This window comes from Crocuta crocuta, unplaced genomic scaffold (assembly GCF_008692635.1).
Source record: "Crocuta crocuta isolate KB4526 unplaced genomic scaffold, BGI_CrCroc_1.0 scaffold230, whole genome shotgun sequence".
Classification (NCBI taxonomy): domain Eukaryota; kingdom Metazoa; phylum Chordata; class Mammalia; order Carnivora; family Hyaenidae; genus Crocuta; species Crocuta crocuta.
In genome coordinates, this window is record NW_027527393.1 from 2,892,497 (window position 1) to 2,903,245 (window position 10,749).

Below are 10,749 nucleotides of genomic sequence, written 5' to 3' on the forward strand. Positions count from 1 at the left end.
GTTGTGAATGAGCTGAATGGGTCTACTGGTTTGTTAAGAAAGCATGCTTTATGCTTCCTATCTTCAAAAGCAATGGTTTTTAGACTGATTCAAAATAAATACAATGGAGTCATGTTTCTTTAGATCCAAATTATGTCACTGTCTTTAAATGACGTCCTTCACCATCAAAGAGCAAATCACACATACCCAGGTGAACAAAGCTCTGCCACTATCGAGCACCTCAGGCAGAACCAGTGACAGTGCATGGGCTTTAACTGCTATACCCCCTCTCCTCTGTGGCTCTCCAGTCCTCTTCATATGAAGATAAAATCAATCCTTAATCTCAGGCTTCAGAGCCATGCAAGCTCTGTCTCCTGCCCACTCCCTACGCCCCCCTCACCTTGTCTTCCTACCTCTCACTTGCCATCCAGCCACAGTGGCTTTCCTTCAGCCCCTGGTATTCTCCTTGATCTCTCCTCATTCCAGGACTTGCACTTGTTCCTTCTAATCAGAACGTTCTTCTCTCTCCTGTTCACCTAGGTACCTCATCATTTTTCAGATCTCAGCAGACGGAGTACTGTGCTCACATCTCCACCTGATTCAAAGCATGAGTATAGAATCACATACTTCTTATAGAATCTGTCGGTTGCAATTTAAATTTGTGATTACATGATTATTACCTGTCTTTATCACCATGCCAAAATTCAGTGGTAGTGACTATGTTTTTGCTCTTTTTAAGTCTCCTGGGCCTCTTTGACTTCTGTGTATTACAGAAAGAAAGCTCAATAAGTATTTGTGGACATTGGTTAAATGAATGGATATATGACTGCCTGACTGAATGAGGAATGAATGAAGACATGTCATAAGCTGGACCTGCATACTTGTGTTGAATTTATTTGAATTGCTTCCCTCAAACTTTAGTCTGACAGCACAGTATATTGGCAGTTAAAATCAAGAATAATTGATGAAATGAGAATAAAGAAACTAAAAGAATAAAAATATCCTCTGCTGCTCTCTATGACTCCAATAAACTCTAGATTTTAACTATACCAACATTTCCAAGGCGAGAATGCGTTTCTTAGATTAAGTATGTCCTCATGAGATACTTGAGGCTGTGATGCCACCTTGTGGTGTATTTTTGCATTCATCATTTTCAAAATGCCTGGAACTTCCCTACTTAGAAAAGCACCATTACAGACTATGGCTACCTAAAGGAGTGATATTTTCCTCAACTAAATATTGCTGGCATGCCATTATCCCAAAAAGTTTGCCTAAACATATCATTCATTCCTTTTTTTAATTTTAATTAAACATCGAATTGGTGGAGGAAAATAGTATAATGTATGTATAAGTTATAAATAATCAAGTGAGAATTAACAACTTTGTACACCCAGGCAAGCATTACCAGTATTTCAAAATACTCCTGCTTATTTCTTGCCAAATATTTCCTCTGTCTTTTCCATTAACCAGGAATGACCGCTGTCTTGCTTTTCTTTATCCATCTGTGTATATACCAGTAAACAATATTTTTAATTTAGCACTTTAAAACTTAATATAAAATAGAATCATTCTGTATTTCATTTGCTTTTAAAATTAAATCATATTTTTCTTGACTTCATAATGTTCATAAGAGGATCTGTAATCCATTTGTTTTCACTATGCTGCAGTGTTTCCTTTTATGACTATACCACAATATATTTAGTTGCTCTACTCTTTTCTTTTTTTAAACCTTATTTATTTATTTTGAGAGAGACAGAGACAGTGTGAGCAGGGGAATGATAGAGAAAATCCCAAGCAGGCTCCACACTGTCAGTGCAGAGCCCAACGCAGGGCTGGAACTCACAAAACTGTGTGATCATGAGGTGAGCTGAAACTGAGAATCAGATGCTTAACCGACTGACTCAGGTCAGGTGCCCCTAGCTACTTTTCCCTTGAGAGACATTTAGGTTGCCTCTAGTTTGGGTCTACTATGATGGTGTCATAGTAACATACTTCTAACATCTCCTGGTGCACCTGTGAAGGGATTTCTCATGGGTCGTCTTGCTGGGTATGAAAACCTCCAACTTTACTAGATAATACCAAATTGTCTTCCAAAGTCATTTTATTGCATCAATGTACACTTCCACCCTTGGTGTGTAAGAGTTTCCATTATTCTATATCCTTGTCAACATTTGATATTGTTACTTTTTTTTTTCATTTTTGCCACTTTGATGGGTGTAAACAGAATCCTTTTATTTTGATTTTTATTTCTGGATTACAAAAGAAGTTGATACTTTTTAAAACAATTTACTGGCCACCTGTGTTTTTTCTGAGACGTGCAAGTTCCAGCGTTTTGCCTCATTCTTTTATTTATCCTCTTGAGTCCTTTGAATTGCTCCCATGTGCCAAGTACTGACATACCCCAGAGGATGCAAAGATGAATGTGACTGAGACCCTGTCCTCATAGAGCTCTTGGCTTACTATCACTTCAGAGCTTTCGGGCTGAACACTAATTACCAAGACCAAAAAACAGAAACAATTTTTGAACCACTAATGATATGATTATCACTTTGTAAGGCAAACTCTGACCTCAAGGAATGTACAAAAACATGACTTACACAAAACTATACCGAATTATATAAAATAATATATATTATGTTACATATAGTATAGAAATTCAGAGGATGCAATAAGTGGAGAAAAGCTAATCAAGTTGGTCCATGGTTTACATTGAAGTTGCTTTCCTTTAATGTAACTAATATAAAAATATTATTTTTCTCTAGCCTACTTATTCAAGGAAGAAGATGAAAAAACAAGAGTAGTCATTTTTTTTAATGTTTTATTTATTTTTGGGAGAGAGAGAGAGAGACAGCGTGAGCAGGGGGAGGGTCAGAGAGAGAGGGAGTCACAGACTGAAACAGGCTCCAGGCGCTGAACTGGCAGTCAGCACAGAGCCCGACGCGGGGCTCGAACCCACGAACCGTGAGATCATGACCCAAGCGAAAGTCGGATGCCCAACCGACTAAGCCACCCAGGCGCCCCAAGAGTAGTCATTTTTAAGTCAATAAAATATTGATCAACATAGAGAAGTGGCAACGATGATTTTTAAATAAAAGTAATACTGAAGGGAGAAAAACACTTTCACAGATCAAAATGCTTATTCATAATTGCAAGTACACTGTGTTTGCTGTTAGACTTCTATATTAACTAAAAGTTTTCCACATCTTTCTTTGGAATCTGGTAACCTCCGCAAACTACTAGAGTTGACTTTCACTAAACTTGCCTTGCAAAGAATTCAAATATACATTTAGAAGAGAACCTGAAATATCATATAATTCCTCTTCGCTTCTAGGCAACACTCCCCATGAACCATGCTATTTGTTAAGATTGCTCTAAAGAAGATGTCAATGTGCCACCAGAAACTTTGTTGTAGTGTGGGGAGTCTTAAAGAATACAGGATTTAGGTTGGGCAAATCAAGTTGGAATCCTGGTTCCCCAGACACTTGTGTGATTTCAACTAAATTATAAAAACTTTCTGAGTCTGTTTCCTAAACTACAAGTAAAGATAATTGTTGTTAAGAGTTGACTTACTTATTATAGATCAAGGGCTTAGTTCATTGTTTAGAATCTAAAAGAACTCATTAAATTGTGAGTATCATTCAGGTCGATTCAGTTTAATTCTTTTTTTTAAAATTTTTTTAACATTTATTTATTTTAGAGAGACAGAGACAGAGCATGATCGGGGGAGGGGCAGAGAGAGAGAGAGAGAGAGAGAGAGGGAGACACAGAATCCAAAGCAGGCTCCAGGCTCTGAGCTGGCAGCACAGAGCCTGACACAGGGCTCAACACAGGGCTCGAACTCACAAACCATGAGATCATGCCGTGAGCCAAAAAGTTGGACGCTTAACTGACTGAGTTTAATTCTTTTTCCGTTTCTTCTCTCAATGGAAATACAGAACTGTGGTTCATACAGAAATAGAATTATGAGGGCTTAACATATGTATGATTATTTTCACGTGAAGTTTTAGCAATCTATTTCTTGGTTTAATGGATTAAGTAATCCATTCATTTAGTACCAACCATATGTCAAGCACTGTACTACATACTAGTGAAAGTCCTGCCCTTCCTTCCCCCGAATGCTTGGTTCTTCTTAGGTATCCTTATATTTAGTTGTGCATCAGTCCAGCCCTGGATGGATGATGATTTTGTGTTTAAAATGAAATAATTTGACAAGTCCAGAAAAAATGTTTTTGGTATGCAGCAAATAACCTTTGCTTTCATCTGTACAGGTTAAATATCTTCTATTCCTTTACTTTTAAGGAACCTCTTCATATGTGTAATATTTATGCAAACAGTACTTCAGCATTTCCCCCTTTTTCCTAAGGAGAGAATTGAGCACAATATTCTGGCTCTACAAAGCAGCAACTTTGTGCTACATGTAGATAATGTGATAGTGTTGCTGTGTCTAAATGACAATATTCTTTAGGAAAAGTGTACTTATTTGACTAAAAAAATAACAATAAAATAGGTGAAACACAATAAGGATGACACCAAAACTACATAAAATAAAACTCCATTAAAAAATTAACCAAACAAGAGAAATATCCTTTATGCTACTAATAACTACACTGCAATTTCCAGACTCTTTCTTCTTTGGCTTCTTTGAATATGACTTGTACTGACTCTTCTTTAGACTTCCCTACTTGGTCCTTCTCCAGGGGAAGTCAAGCCTGCAAACTTTGGCTCTTCATGTTGCACTCAGTCATGTCTTAGGAAGCATTTCCACTCTTGGGCCTTCAGTTCTCACTTCAGAGCTGAATCTCCTTGAAATCTATCAACATTAGTCAAAAATTTCACTCTCTGTACTGGACAAGCTCACTTGAATGACCTCTTCAGACCAGATCTAAATGTAACACTGCTTCCTGCTTTGCCATGCTCCCAGTCAGCACCCTTTCTGAATTAATAGGCGGTAATCAAAATCTTACTCATGTTTTCCTTTGATTTCGTACACAACTGTGATAGGCAGTCTTATTTGCCCCTTCGTGGTGTGTTGGGGGGCCAAGGCTCTCCATACTCTGCTTCTGGACATTTCTGTCGTAATTATGTACAGAGGACGTGGTCTGCCCAGGGTAGGTGGGTTTGCTCAACCTTCTATGCTTTGCTTCTCTCTCCTTCCACAATGTTCTTGCACTCTAGTTTCTTTAAGGGGATAGGCACTGCAACACAAGTACCCCCCCTCCCCCCGCACTTCCCCACTCACCACTCTACTTACTGTCTTTCCTCTTCACCCACCTTCCTCTCTAATCAGGCCGCCCCTGCTTGTCTCACAGCACCTCCACCTTGGTCCCTTCCAACACTCCAGCCCCTATCCGGGTAAGGCATCCTACCTGGGCTCCAGTAGGTGGAACCCAACGTTTACATTCTCTTATCCTGCAGGATGCTTTGAGGAACAGGGTAAGAACCTGTTGTTGTATCTAGTCNAGTCTGAGATCAAATAGCATTTAAAAACGAATTCAGCTTTTATAACTGAATGACACAACTACGATAAAAAGCGGTTAAGATCTCGAGACTTTTTTAGGTTGTAGGGAAAAAAAAAAAAAAAGCTTCTTCCCTGACCGGGAATCGAACCCGGGCCGCGGCGGTGAGAGCGCCGAATCCTGACCACTAGACCACCAGGGAATCTGACAGTACGCGTTCCTGAAGCGCATTTGCTACTTTAAAAATCCCTACGTAACCTAGCCAGTAGAAGAGAAGATTGTGACTCTAAGCCCCACCCACTTCTTTCTGGTTTGAGTCTCCGCTTGCAAAACTGAGGCGTAGTTTCTACCCACCGAGTCCAGCACCGAGGCGGCTCCAAGGGAGGAAAACTGGAGCTTCCAAATCCAATCCTCTTCCAACTGCCCTGCTAGAAAAGACGTCGTGAAATTTCATTCTAATTATGAATGTCTAATTATGTCTGTCCCTATACACAAGTTAGAGTACTGTAATGTGAGAGAACCTTGTATTTTGCTTTATTATTATCTTAATCATCTAGCTGCTGTTTCTAAATCTAACCTCGGTCGCTTTCTGTCTTGCCCTTTCACCAGACGCTAAGTGCCACTAAACATTGTACTCAATCTAGACTGTCACTGGCGGAGCGCATTTCACGTTGTCTCGGCGGGTGGGACACCGCAAGCGTCCTTGGCACTTGGTACGGGCTCTATGGCTGTGGGTGCTGAAGGGCCACGTGGCCTCTTAGGAAGCGACCGTGTATCTGTTGTGACGACTTGCTTGGGAGTCAGGCTAACGAAGCTGAGAAAGTTGTGGATGCTGTGCCTAGTGAAGAACCAGGGACAGCATCTGCACTCGGTTGTGACCAAACCCCCTTCCCACCCACTGTGTTTCCATTACTTCATCTCCCCACCCCCCCCCCTNCATCTCTCCGCGTTATGCACGAGACACGGCCAGGAAATGATGCAATTACCAGAGGAGCAAAGAAACCTTGCAGCCCATCCTCGATTCAGAAACCCTCTTGAAATATGTGCAGAAGGCAACAGGATGTAACTCCTCTTTGAAGTGCCAACAGTTACAGTTGAACAAATGCAACCCAAGAGACCCCGCTCCGCTGCATGATGGAAGGAGGCTTAAGTAAAACATAATAAATTCGTAATGACCTTGCTCACAACTCCCGGCGCCACTCTAAGTTCCAGCGGGCATCCATCACCACAGAATGTAGGTGAGCCTGTGCTTGGATATTGTTTCTCGTCTTCAGCAACTCAGAGGTGGTTTAGATTATTGATAAAATTTGTCTAAACTTGTTTAATAGTATGCAAACAGGAAGATAAAAACGATTTTTAAAGTCTGATAAAGAAGGAAATATCAGAAGTAATTTTAAAACTTAATCATATTTTAGGTAGGACACTCACCTCTTTCCTATATCAAGGAATTTTTGGGAAATCAAGTTCAGTAGGCGGAGGTCTTACATCTGAATTGGGGATTACCAGAGTTTAGCAGCAAAGGGTCTGGCTTTGAATTAAAAGATAAAGCAATATTATTTTTAGAATGATTTTAAGTTTTAATAGGCTTAGTCACAATATGCTACAACAGGACAAAAAGGTGCAATGAAAATCACCACCCCTCTTTTCCCTAGACAGAGACTTCTTCTTCCCAGTGGTAACCAGTGTTAACAGTCTCTTTCGTATCCTTCTAGAAACAAAGTGTGTACTAATGAATATCTATTCTTTCCCAACTTTTTATTTTGAAAAATTCCAAACCTACAGAAAATTGCAAGCGTAGAAAAATGAACACATATATACCCTTCATCTTGTGCTGTCCAATTCAGTAATTGGACAACGTGTGACTATAGTGCATTGAAATGTGGCTAACACAAACTTAGAGGTTCTATAAGTGATTAATTCTTACTGATTTTTTAAGCCTTAATATGAAAAAAAATGTAAAATACATCATTAATAAATTTTACATTGAGAGGTGCCTGGGTGGCTTAGTTAGTTGAGAAACCAATTCTTGATTTTGGCTCAGGTCATGATCCCAGGGTCGTGGGATTGTGCCCAACCTGGGCTCTAGGCTCTAGGCTGAGCCTGCTCAGGAATTTTCTCTCTCCTTCTGCCCCTCTCCCCACACTTGTGCACTCATTCTCTCTCACTCTTTCAAATTAAAAAAAAATTTTTTAAGAAGAATTTTTACATTGATTATATTTTAAATTAGAAATATATTGGATTCACATGTTAAAATTTATTTCACTTTCTTTTCACTTTTTAACTCATCTACTAGATTATTTAAAATTATGTATGTGCCTTGCACTGTATTTCTATTTTACAGTGCTGATTTAGATTCACCAGTTGTTAGTATCTTGCCTTATTTACTTTCTCTTGATCTTTTTTTTGAAGCATTTTAGGTTAGTTGCAAACATCGTAACACTTTACTTTTTAATACTTTATCATATATTTCCTAAGAACAAGCAATACAACTATCACACTTAGGAAATTTACTTTTTTTTTTTAATGTTTATTTATTTATCTTGAGAGAGAGAGGAAGAGAAAGCAGGGAAGGAGCAGAGAGAGGAGGAGAGAGAGAATCCTAAGCTGGCTCTGAGCTGACAGCCCTCTGTCCAGGGGCTCAGACCTGAGCCAAAAGGAAGAATCAGATGTTTAACTGATCAAGCCACCCAGGCACTCCAGAAATTTAAACTTAATACAATATTATTATGTATTACACAGTTAATAATCAAGCTTTTCAGTTGTCATAACAACACTTTTTATCCTTTTTCTTTTTACCCAGGATCCACTCAAAGATTATACAGTACATTTAGTTCTCATGTTTCTGTATTCTCCTTCCTTTAACTTGGAACAGTTCCTCAATTTTTTTTTAAACAATATTGACCTTTTTGAATAGTGAAGGATGGTTGTTTCAGAAAGCTCCTCAGTTCAGATAAATATTTCTTTTGAGAAGAACCGTAAGTGATGTGTTCTTCCCAGTGCATTACATCAGAATGTGTATAATGCTGATCTATCACATTATCTCTTGTGATCGATGCTGTAGCAGAATAATGGCTCCCATGGGGATGTCCCTATCCTAATTTCCAGAACACAGGAATGTGTTACTTCACATGGCAAATAGGAACATTGCAGATGTGATGAAGGGTTTTGAGACACAGGAAATTATCCTGGATCATCTGAGTAGGCCCAAAATTATCACAAGTGTCCTTATAAATAAAGGAGAAAGGCAGCAGAGTTAGTGTCTTAGTGTCAAAGGAAAACTCAACTGACCTTTGCTGGCTTTGAAGAGGGAGGAAGGGGACTCTTAAGTTGAGGAATACAGGTCCTCTCGAGCCTCCAGAAAGAAAATGGCTCTGCCAATACCTAGAGTGAGACTCGGGTCAGATTTCTGGATCACAGAACTGTACGATAATAAAGTTGTGTCATTTTAAGACCTTAAGTTTGTGGGTTTTTTTTTTAATTTTTATTTTTACAGCAGTTATAGGAAATATACAGTAACTGAGTACTTGGCTAAGGTGTCCACCATACTCTGAGAATGTATGAATCTTCCGTTCTTCAGCAAACTTTCACCTGATGGTTTTAGCATTTACTGACAATCTTTGCTTAAATCAATTATTACCATGGTGATTGCAAAACAGTATTGTTTTATCATTCTCATGTAAACAACTTCCCATTCTCTCCTTTCTATTTTTATTCTCTAATTTTTACATATCAGTTTGGACTCATTCTTTTCCTGTTTTTGTGCTTTTATTCAAGGTATTATAATCCATCACTGTCATTTTTCTCAATAATTAAATTGTCCCAAATTTGGCCAGAAGGAGTCCCTTATTTAAGTTGGCTCCTGTATTCTTTTGACATGTCGCCCTAAATTTTTGAGCATTTCTTTACCTTCTGTCACAAGATGGTCCAGGCACACTCTATACTTTATAGATTGACTTAGGGAGAATTAAGACCTTTGTGCATATATCTTTTCTCTTTTAATTTCTTTGTCTTATTTTTACAAAAAGAGGGACGTACTTTACATACTTTACATAACTTTTTAAAAATGTTTTGAAGGACATTTCAAAAATTCTTTTATTTAATATTTTTCTTAATGTTTATTTATTCTGAGAGAGAGAGAGAGAGAGAGAGAACATAAGCGGGGGAAGGGCAGAGCAAGAGAGGGACACAGAATCTGAAACAGGCAGAGCCTGACATGGGGGCTCTAACTCACAAACCCGTGAGATCATGACCTGAGCCAAAGTCGGAGGCTTAACTGACTGAGGCACCCAGGCACCCCAAAAGATGTCCCTTCTTTACATAAAAAGTTTTCTCATTAGTTTTGATAACTACATAGTATTCCACTGTTTATTTTATTAAAGCCATTTTATATCAGTCATTTAGATTATTTCCAATCTTTTGCTTTCACCAAAGTACTAAAATGAATAACTTGGCCCAACCTAATTTAGCACTTAGTTTTTATTAATTTGCTCTAAAATAACAACTTATAGAGCGCCAAGTTCTGATTTGAAAATGTTGTTATATATTAGAAGAATCATGGCATCCAATTCAAATTCACTTATAGTTATAATTTATTGACAATTTTATTTTTCAATTTGATTTCAACCTGACTCAGCTATTCTTCAGATCATTAATTTATGTATTAAACAGGTATTTATTGAATAATGTATGTCAGAGACTATTATTAAGCACCAAAGATATCAAGGTGAACAAAATGGGATTCCTGACCTTGAAGTTTAGTCTAGTGAGGGTTCAAGTAAATTAGAGTAGTGAATAGTAAAACACAGGTCTGACTATACTTTAATAAATTTACTTAATAGACTAAAAATGCACCACTCATCATACATACTTTGCTGATGGGAATGTAAAATGGCACAGCTACTCTGGAAAATAATTTGGCAGTTTCTTATAAAACTAAACATGCACTTACCATATGACCCATCAGTTATGCTCTTGGGAACTTATCCCAGAAAAATGAAAACTTATGTTCACACAAAATCTGCCCACAAATGTTTATAGCATTTTTTTTAATAATAGCCCCAAACTGGAAACAACAGAAAGGTCCTTCAATAGGTGGATGATTAAACTGTGGTACATCCATAAAATGGAATACTGATCAAAAAAGGAACCCACTATTGATCCACATAACAACTTGGATAGATCCCAAGGGAGTTATGCTGAGTGGAGGGGGAAAAAATAAAGCCAGTCCAAAAGATTACAGATGGTGTGATTCCTTTTACTTTTTAAAATTTTTATTTATTTATTTTTGAGAGAGAGAGGGGCGGGGGGGTGCGAG

At 38.2% G+C, this 10,749-nt stretch overlaps 1 non-coding gene across 1 annotated transcript; it reads right to left on the minus strand.

The window, feature by feature from the left end:
* Nucleotides 1-5,565: 5,565 nt before the first annotated feature.
* TRNAE-CUC (transfer RNA glutamic acid (anticodon CUC)) lies at nt 5,566-5,637 on the minus strand. Its single transcript has one exon. It is a non-coding gene; the product is annotated as a tRNA-Glu (tRNA).
* Nucleotides 5,638-10,749: the final 5,112 nt, after the last annotated feature.